Source organism: Anguilla anguilla, chromosome 6 (assembly GCF_013347855.1).
Source record: "Anguilla anguilla isolate fAngAng1 chromosome 6, fAngAng1.pri, whole genome shotgun sequence".
NCBI lineage: Eukaryota > Metazoa > Chordata > Actinopteri > Anguilliformes > Anguillidae > Anguilla > Anguilla anguilla.
The window spans coordinates 21,249,358-21,258,469 of record NC_049206.1 but is presented as its reverse complement, the minus strand read 5'-3'; positions in this window follow the sequence as shown (position 1 = coordinate 21,258,469).

The window sequence follows — 9,112 nt, the reverse complement described above, 5'->3', positions numbered from 1 at the left end:
ATGACTTCAGGGTCACTGTTATGCTGTGAGTGTGATTGAGGAGGTCCCAGGGGATGGGGGTGTGGCCTGAAAGCTCGAGAGAAATTTGAAAAAGTGTATTGTGCTTCTGGAATGACATGTGCCGAACAGCCATTTTTAATAGAGCTCCTTGTCTTTTTTGTAAGAACAGTAGACCTATGCAGAGCAAGAATGAAGTTAAGTGTTGCAAATTTCTGGTCGTGTGTGTGTGAGTGAGTGAGTGAGAGAAAGAGAGAGAGATGTGTGTGTGTGTGTGTGTGTGTGTGTGTGTGAACTTGTAATACTATCTTTGTGGGAACCAAATGTCCTCACAAGGATAGAAAGATGAGGAAAATCTATCTTTTGCCAGTCCCCAGAAGGTCAAGAGGCTGTTTTAGGGTTAGGACATAGGGTTAGGGTTACAATTAGGTTAAGGTTAGGTAAGGTTACAATTAGGTTAAGGTTAAGGTTCACTTTGTTGTACGTCGCTCTGGATAAGAGCGTCTGCCAAATGCCTGTAATGGTTAAGGTTAGGCATATAGTGGTTGGGGTTAGGGTTAGGGTTAGGGTTAGAGGTTACGGAATGAATGTAGTCAATGGGAAGTCCTCATAAGGATAGCAGTACAGGAGTGTGTGTGTGTGCGTGTGTGCGTGCGTGCATGCGTGCGTGCATGCATGTGTGTGTGAAAGAGAGAGAGATGTGTGCGTATGTGAGAGAGTGTGTGTGAGAACAAGAAAGAGAGAGAGAGAGGGACAGAGAGAGAGCTGCTGGCTGGACTTTCTGGTAAAAAATAAGGATAATTAAGGGTGATGCTTTTTCCTTGAAATCAGTTTCAAAGGAAAATAACAGGATATAAAAATTGCAATATGTGCCTGTCAAGGTTACATTTTCTCAAAGAGGAAAAGAGGAATGTAGGCTGTGAGTAGGTGAAACTCAGCTCGACTAAGCTGATTGTTTTGTTTTGGCCTCGTCATCAGGCTGGAATAATTTCCGATGAGTGGGAGGGACATTTCCAGATAGATGAGAGGCGATGAGTTCCTTTCCTCTCCAATAAGCTGACAAGACACATTTTCCATAAGCCTCCTCGTTCTCTCACACACCTCCCTGTCTGTTTAACCGCTCCACTTATCTTCCAAGCTCATTTTTTAAGGTTAGATGCAGAGGCATTAGAGTGATTTGTGAGGAATTGCAAAGCAGTGTGTGCAATACGGTGCTTACGAGACTCAGCGTTTGCTGGTTTTCTCCCAAGCCTCAATGAATGCAAAACATTTGACCATGAGCACCAACCTGACATCACTATTTGCCTTCCTGCGCTTGAAAGTTTGTTTGCACTGCTGTAGAGTGTGATAATAGAACAAACGAAAGACAAAAAATAGAAATGATTATTATATTTGGACATAGAAATTTTCTGGAAAAAAATGTTTTTTAATTAAGCTTGAATATATTGAATATATCTACACTAGAATCTCTCAACCTTGCTCCCCTCCAACCCAACAATACTTGGGAGGGATACTTTTGGGTATGCTTTTTCCCCCTCCTTTTTCCTGATTTAAGTGACATGATGATGAATTGCTTTGACTAGGCAAGGTAGCGGGCACCAGCACGCAGTTCATTCCCAGCTCTCTAGTGGCCTGGGGGCCGCTCTGCTCCGAGGCAGATCCCTTTAATTAAAACATTAGCGAGGACCGTTAGCGTTTTCGCTGACAGTAAATGGAAGATAACTGGCACTAATGGAGGACTTTTTTTTTTACAGTGACCACTTCTCGTTTGTCAGCACGCTGGATATATGTAATAATCAGTAGACAAAATTTCTGCAGCGTACGCGTGGAGAGATAGAGAGCAGAGATATTTTTCTTTAGCTTCAGAGAAAAAGCACATCCTGAGCAATAAAACAAAGATTGGCTTCTTCCTGCATTTGGCCATTGCTTACTTCTGTACTGCACTTAAATATGTTTCTAATCCAGCCCTGGAAGGCTGATGTATGTACTGGTTTTTTGTTCCAAATGATGATTGTGGCAAAATTTTCCAAATGATAGTACAGACCAACCCTGGTTCAATCCTGCGATGAACCACAGTGCAATGTTCAGTTCATGACGTCATCAAAAATGTCAAATAAATGACTGAGCCGTAAAAACAGAGAAAACCATTAAAATTGACCTGGAGCCCACAACATGCGGCTACAAATATGATAAGCATTTTCCAAAGTAGAAAAAAAATCTATTCATCTATAAAGGGATTCCACACTCCTTTATATTCCTGAAAATTTTGAATATAAAGGAGTACAATGTGCACTTTCGACTGTAAAAGATTACAATTTTGATTGGGGTTGAAATGGCCGATCCTGGGTCAGTCATTTTCATGCATATTGAAGCCATTGGTGCAGTATGTTGACGATTGGCAGTACCCGTGATATGGGCCCTATTGTACAGCGCATCGGTCCTTGAATTTGGGCCAGAAAAATAATAAGTCTATCCGGTAATAAAGCGTGATTGAGCGATGAAGGGCCCAGCCTTCATTCTTGGTGACGGCGCTCGCAGGAGGAGCAGTCAGTTCGAATAGAAAGAGCTCCTCCGTAGTGTCATCACCTCTTCCTCGAAAAATACGTCGGCCGCCGCCGCAGATGTCACAGCGCATCTTTCGTGATTAAGGTCATCTATAAATATTTCAGCGCCCATTGTGCAAGGGTCTGCCCTCATCACCGTCCGCCCCGCACGATATCCCGCACCTTCCACAGGGGGGAGAAAGGGGAGCGGGCGCCTCTGGGCGAGCAGGGGTTACCACGGCGGCGCAAGCGCTTGAAACCGGAGACGTTCCCGAGAGCCGTGGGCGGGGCCTTCGCTCCGCTACTTCGGCTCCGAGCAACCGTGGCGGCTTCTCGAGCGCTCCCGCAGGGAGAAGGTGACATTACCTGAACGCTCACAGGCACAGGTTTTCAGTCATAGCGCTGCGATTGTGTCTGAAACACGTGCCTGTGAGGACTGCACCTGGCACATGTGCGGCGGTGTAGTATAATGGGTGAGGAGCTGGACTTGTAACCTAAAGGTCATAGGTTCGATTCCCGACTAGGACACTGCTGTTGTACCCTTGAGCAAGGTACTTAACCTCCATTGCGTCAATATGTATCCAGCTATATAAATGGATGCAATGTAAATGCTATGTAAAAAGTTATGTAAGTTGCTCTGGATAAGAGTCTCTACTCAACACATGTAATGTTACTCCTGACACGTTTTCCTGTTTTTTTTTGTCAAATTTTGCAACGCATGTAACTGCAAGGTTACCAAGCATCTGTCTAAGCTGTTTTAGGGTCAGTTCTGTGACCTGCAGGGACATTGACCAATGTGCACCTACTGTAATTAGGCAATATTGACCCTTCCTGATGTATGGGGTTTTTCTGGCATGTAATCAAATTTTTACTCAATAGAACAGGAAGGAGTGAATAGCAAGTATGACAGCCGTACGAAAATGGCTTGACAAAAAAATATGGATTTCATTTTATTCTCGGGCTAGTGGGCGGGTTGGGGGATCTCTGTGCAAGGCTCAGGCCCCCATTTACTGGAGTCCGTTCCTGGTACTAGCTCATCTAGCGACGCATTACTCCTGAACTCCATTTCCCATAGTAATTACAAATATTGGAAGGATGAAGCAGTGGTGTCAGGGAAATTCACATGCTTTTGCAAATAAAGAGTGGCCATTTCATCACCCAGCCTGTCAGTGCACTCTGCCTAGCTAGTAGGGGTCTCCCATCCTGTTTTATGTAAATGATTAGCAGCTACAGGCGCAGAGCCCTAAGAGTTATTTTAGTAGAGGGAGCAACTTTCAGGAGGACTATTGCCAGAAAGAGCATGTAATATGAGAATCTGTAAAATATGGTGTAGGTATGTAACATCGGCGTGAGTTCAAACCCTTATGGAAATGAATGCTGCATTTTCGATGAAATTGATGAATCAAACTGACTATTTTGTGTGAATAAATACGACTTGAAGTCAGATTAAAGATTCGAGTGGTAGTTTTCACATTTGCGTATTGTTCATTACCAAGGATATCAACAGTATTGCATGTAGAAAAGCTTCATTAAGTATTAAAAGGTGTACTTTTGATGAATATATATTTACACATTTTATAATGCATAGATATCGAGCTGCATTAAATGTTTATGACTCAAATGTATGTTAATATTATTAATTGTATACACATAAAAACAAACATAACATTAAGTCTGTGGCATTCGGTCCGCCGGAGAGGCGGATTGGTCTCAGCTGCGCCGGCTGGTGGAGAGAGCACACGCACCTGGACTGCGTTAGCTCATTAGCCCAGGTGCTTAAAGGTGTGCTGCTCTCCACAGTTCGGGGCCGAGACCGGAAGCTAACACAGTGAGCAAGTTTCTTTATTTTGAGTTGCGTTTAATTCCAGTTTTGCTTCTTTTTTTAAAGATGGGGAAAAGTAAGCCCCCACTGAAAAGTCAGAGAAGCTGGCCTGCTGGAAAGCAGTCCAGCTACGGGGAGGGGAACTGAAATAGTTGTCGCTCTGTTTTACTTTTTGCCTTTGTTATTATAGTTTGTTGTTTTAGTTAATTGTTTTTGCCTGGAACCCGGGAAGGGGAAGGGTGAAGATGGCGTTTATTTTATTTCATGTTTGTGTGGGTGCTCGCTGTCTCTTTCCATGCGACAGACAACGGTGTTCCCCGGCACTGCCGCATCTCCCTCCCAGGGGTGTCACACTAGTGTGTGACAAAGTCAAAAAAATTAGTATTGACTAAAAATGTATTTAAATTAACACAGCATTCATGAATTCTGCTATTCTTAGCACCACTAAGGATGACCATCCATCTGTTTCACACGGACAATAGGTACATTTTTATTATAATTATTTCAATATTGTTGTTAATTGATATTAATATTTCTGGATACATTCATTTTATATTTTGGCTTGTTTTATAAACTAAAAAAGTGATAATTCTTATTCCTGTAAAACAGATACCAGGCCTGTTGGCTACATTGTGAGCATGCTTTCATGCAATACAATAACTTCCCTTGGTTTCATAGCCTAATAATTAAAATACTGCCATTGTTCTTGAAGTTAAAAAACACATTCACGCTCAAATTGATTATACCAATATAAGATCATTGTAATAGGAGGTGGTGATGTGGTCATTTGTCCTTCCTTCAGATAATTACACCTAAAGAGGGTCATTCCACTTGAGCCTCTCTTGTGTGCTCACTGTTCTTTTTGACTGAACGTGGTTCTGAGACCCTGTTTTTGCAACAAGAGGCATTATTATGTAAGACACTGAATGACTGCCTCCCTGACCCTGTGAAACAGTGCCTTACAATTCATTAAGCCTGGTTATGTGCCAAGGAGACCTTTTACATTCGCTAACAGCATCTAAAAAATATCCATACTGACCCATATCTGTCTGTCTCATATATAGCCTCCATTCATCTTAGGACAATGAATGGCGCACGCTTTGGAATACACGCAAAATCTGACGTAATCAACAGCAGCTCGTCCAAACGTTGGACTATTTATAGCACAAGAACATATGGCCTCGAACCAAACTCAAACCAAACAGACAGAAGATTTACAGGTAAATGCGAAGGTATTGGTACAGTGACTCGATCTGGCTGCTTTGCCTCAGTACTCCATCATGTTGGCTGTGAAATATAACAATGGATATTTGGTTAAAGTGCCACCTGTCAGCTTTAATTTGCGGGCGTTTACATCCATATTAGGTGATCAATGCAAGAATTACAGCCCTTTTTGTACATATTCCCTCCACTGTACTGGAGCAAAAGTAATGGGAGAGTTTGCTGCTCAGCTCTTTCTTTGCCTGATGTGTGTTTGTTGCATTATTCGTTCATGCACAAGAAAGCTAGCAAAAGGTTTAGAGTTGATTCTTGATGTGTAATTTGCATTTGGAGTCCATTGTCAGGCAAAATGAGGACCAAATAAGTGTCAATGCCAGTAAAGCAAGCCATCGTGAGGCTGAAAATTTTGAATAAATCAATCAGAGAGATATAGCCAAAACATTGGGTGTGTCAAAATAAATATGATACGTTGTGGATGTATCAGCTGGGCCCTGCACTGAGAGCAGCGGCGCCATGCCTACTGTGTGAATTTACATACAGGAGCAGAGCATGATAAATGACTCTGCTCTACCCCAGCAGCCCAGCCAGGTGCATAAGGCAGCGACGCTGCCATTAGCTCTGATACGGAGCGCTAAGCGCTAAGCGCTGGGCCCTGCGATCCCAGGGGAGACGAGAGGTTCGCGATGCAATTTAAAACTCATCCCGCTACGTTCTGAAAACATGATGTAAAAAAAAAAACCCATCTGTTTCACTCTTCCCATGGTTCATGTTCAGTCATTGGGCTTTACAACGGCTTATCTCTTTCTCATTTCCGCTCGTCTTAAGGTCCCGCACTGTACTGTACTCCTCGCCATTAAGAGATGTCTTGTTTTCCTTGCGGGTGTGAAGTTCTCCGCCTTTACAGTACATGAATCCCAATGCACTTTGCACTTTCCATTAATGTCACATAATTTTAATATAAAAATGACAGCAAATACATGGAGAGAGCGGATCTGAGGTTATGCATGTGGAAAGTGCATGAACACTAGAGTTAATGATGCATGTGAAATGTGCATGTATGGATATGTCACTGTAGGGGGAAATACCTAATAGCTAATAATTATGGAATAGTGAGGATAGATTATTAAAACATGTTCCTTTAACAATCCTCACAAGTAGGAATGCAGGGGATATAAATGTATATTACCTCATTCAGTGATCAAATGGTGCAAAAGTATAATCACTCGCATTATTAATCAGTCACATAAAATTCATTGTTAAACTATGATTATGAATTTCAACATTAAATACTAAAATAATAACCAGTAACATAACAATGCATAAGTTCTTTGAGGTGATAAGCTCAAGAATTTATTCAAATATTAAGACCAACGACGAGGTTTAATAAAATAGAATTTATTAAACAAACACATCTAAACTAAAATCCTAAAAGGCTAAATAAGTGAGATGGAAAGGGGACTAGAGCGTTGTGTGTGTGGTCATGTGTGTTTTCACCAGCACACGTGGTGCAGGAGAGAACAAAGGCTACTCTGAAGGAGCGGAGTATGAATCAGCTTTTAGCATGTGAGGCTAACACGGCTACAGGTGGCATCTGAGTTCAGCTACATCTAGCCAATCCCAGTGCACCTGGCCATCCTAAATATAAAAGTCCATAAATCTAAAGGTTTGAATATTAGTGCAGGAGATTTCGTCAGCAAAGATCTCTGTTAAAGGAACGCAGATTGTAAGATAATGTTAGCAACGGAGTATATGTGTTAGCTAGCTATTCAGGGCTAGTTGTTTGTTGCTAATTAAAACCTGACTGTGGATTGGTTGCCCGCTGGGTCAGGGTCAGAGTTTTGGGAGCAAGACTAGGTAAATGAACCCAAACAGCTGTCTCTGGTGTACCAGGACAGTATTTTTTCAATAAGCATAACCCCAGAGTGGTGTGAACTTCAATCTAACTTTACATGCTTTGTTGTGTTCTATAAAAGCCAATTATTTTAGCTGTTCAGGACACAATAGAGCCAAAAAAAAAAACGAATTTCTCTTTCCTCAAACAACAGAGAGCAACATCCCTTTATTACAACACATACAGTTATAATTGACTATTAAAATTTTTTACTAATTACCTTAAAGTAGGACCCAAAATGCAAAGTGAACGTTACAGAGACAATGCCTCAGTACAAAATTCAAGGCAGCAATACAGCCATTTGTCTGACAGACAGTAACTTTAAAGCTTGGAAGACTTGGAAGACGTTTCAAAATTTTGAAATAAAGCCTTGTGAAAAATAAAATAAAATGTTGAAAAATAAGGAAAGGCGTCAAGCCCTGTCCAACAGCAGGGGTCCAGGCACTCGAAGCACGCTCTGTTTCGTCCCTCACATTCGGCCTCGGTGATCCAAAGCCCTCTCGTACGAAGTCAGGGCGCTCACCGGAGCATCCTCACGCTGAGCCCAACACTTCGGCTCAACACGTGCATGAAGATTCATGCGGCTCACCCATGTTTCCACAGACCTGCTGGCCGGGGTGGGAGTGGCAGACAACACGCTGTGTGTGGGTTATATCTTGTGCATGGAAGTGGCCATTAAAAATTCATGGAACATGAGAAGCGCTGAGAAACCCGGTTAACTCGAACCTAGAAAAATTCAGGAGGCCTCAGTAGAATTCATATAGCGGAGCTCCCTCACCACAATGTTCATAGTATGCTCATACAGGCTTATATTTCAGAAAAGGACACAGATGCAACAGATGAGTTCCACTGGACAGTCTCTCATGTAGGAAACATTGAGCAGTATGCTGAGTCATTGTGAAATTTGAGGCAGTTCAATGTATTTTTTTTTTTAATCCTGAAAATAGCATAGGTATAATGTGTACAACCCAGTGCTTCATAAAAGCCAAAAACAAATTCTGTACAACATTATAGATCTGTTTTTTTAATGTGTGTGTGTGCATATATGGATGCAATTTGTTTTTCAACGTGAGATAATAATGCAGGAAACAATGCATTTTTACAAGAAAATTACAGAAAAGCCACCATCGATACATACGTTATAATATAAAATCTGTATTTGTCCCACCTTCTTTTGTGCACTCTACTACCACTTTGTCCATTCTTCTGATCAAAAAACAAGTTACAGCTGTGTCCTCCCAACATAAGTTGTTACCAAAAGTGTCCATCAGATTATATTAGAATCCTTGGCCTTCAACAGTGACTTGTTCAAAACAACAACTACCAAAACGCACCTTAGCTGCCTTGCAAATTTCGCTGTTATCGGAAATGGTTAAAGGAGATATATATGATGAGATTAGATATAAAATAATTCAATGGCGTACGGTGGAAGCCAAAATACCAACAAAAAAAAAATCGAGATTGACATTGAAAAATATCGAAACTTGTGGTGAAATTATCATACGCATATTGTGAGATTGATTGCACACAAGTTTGATAAATGAGGGCAAATATGATTATAATTGTTAACATGAAGTGTACAGGGTATTGTGATAAATGATCTGTAAAGACTGAAGCTCTCAGGAGGACCAAGTACAG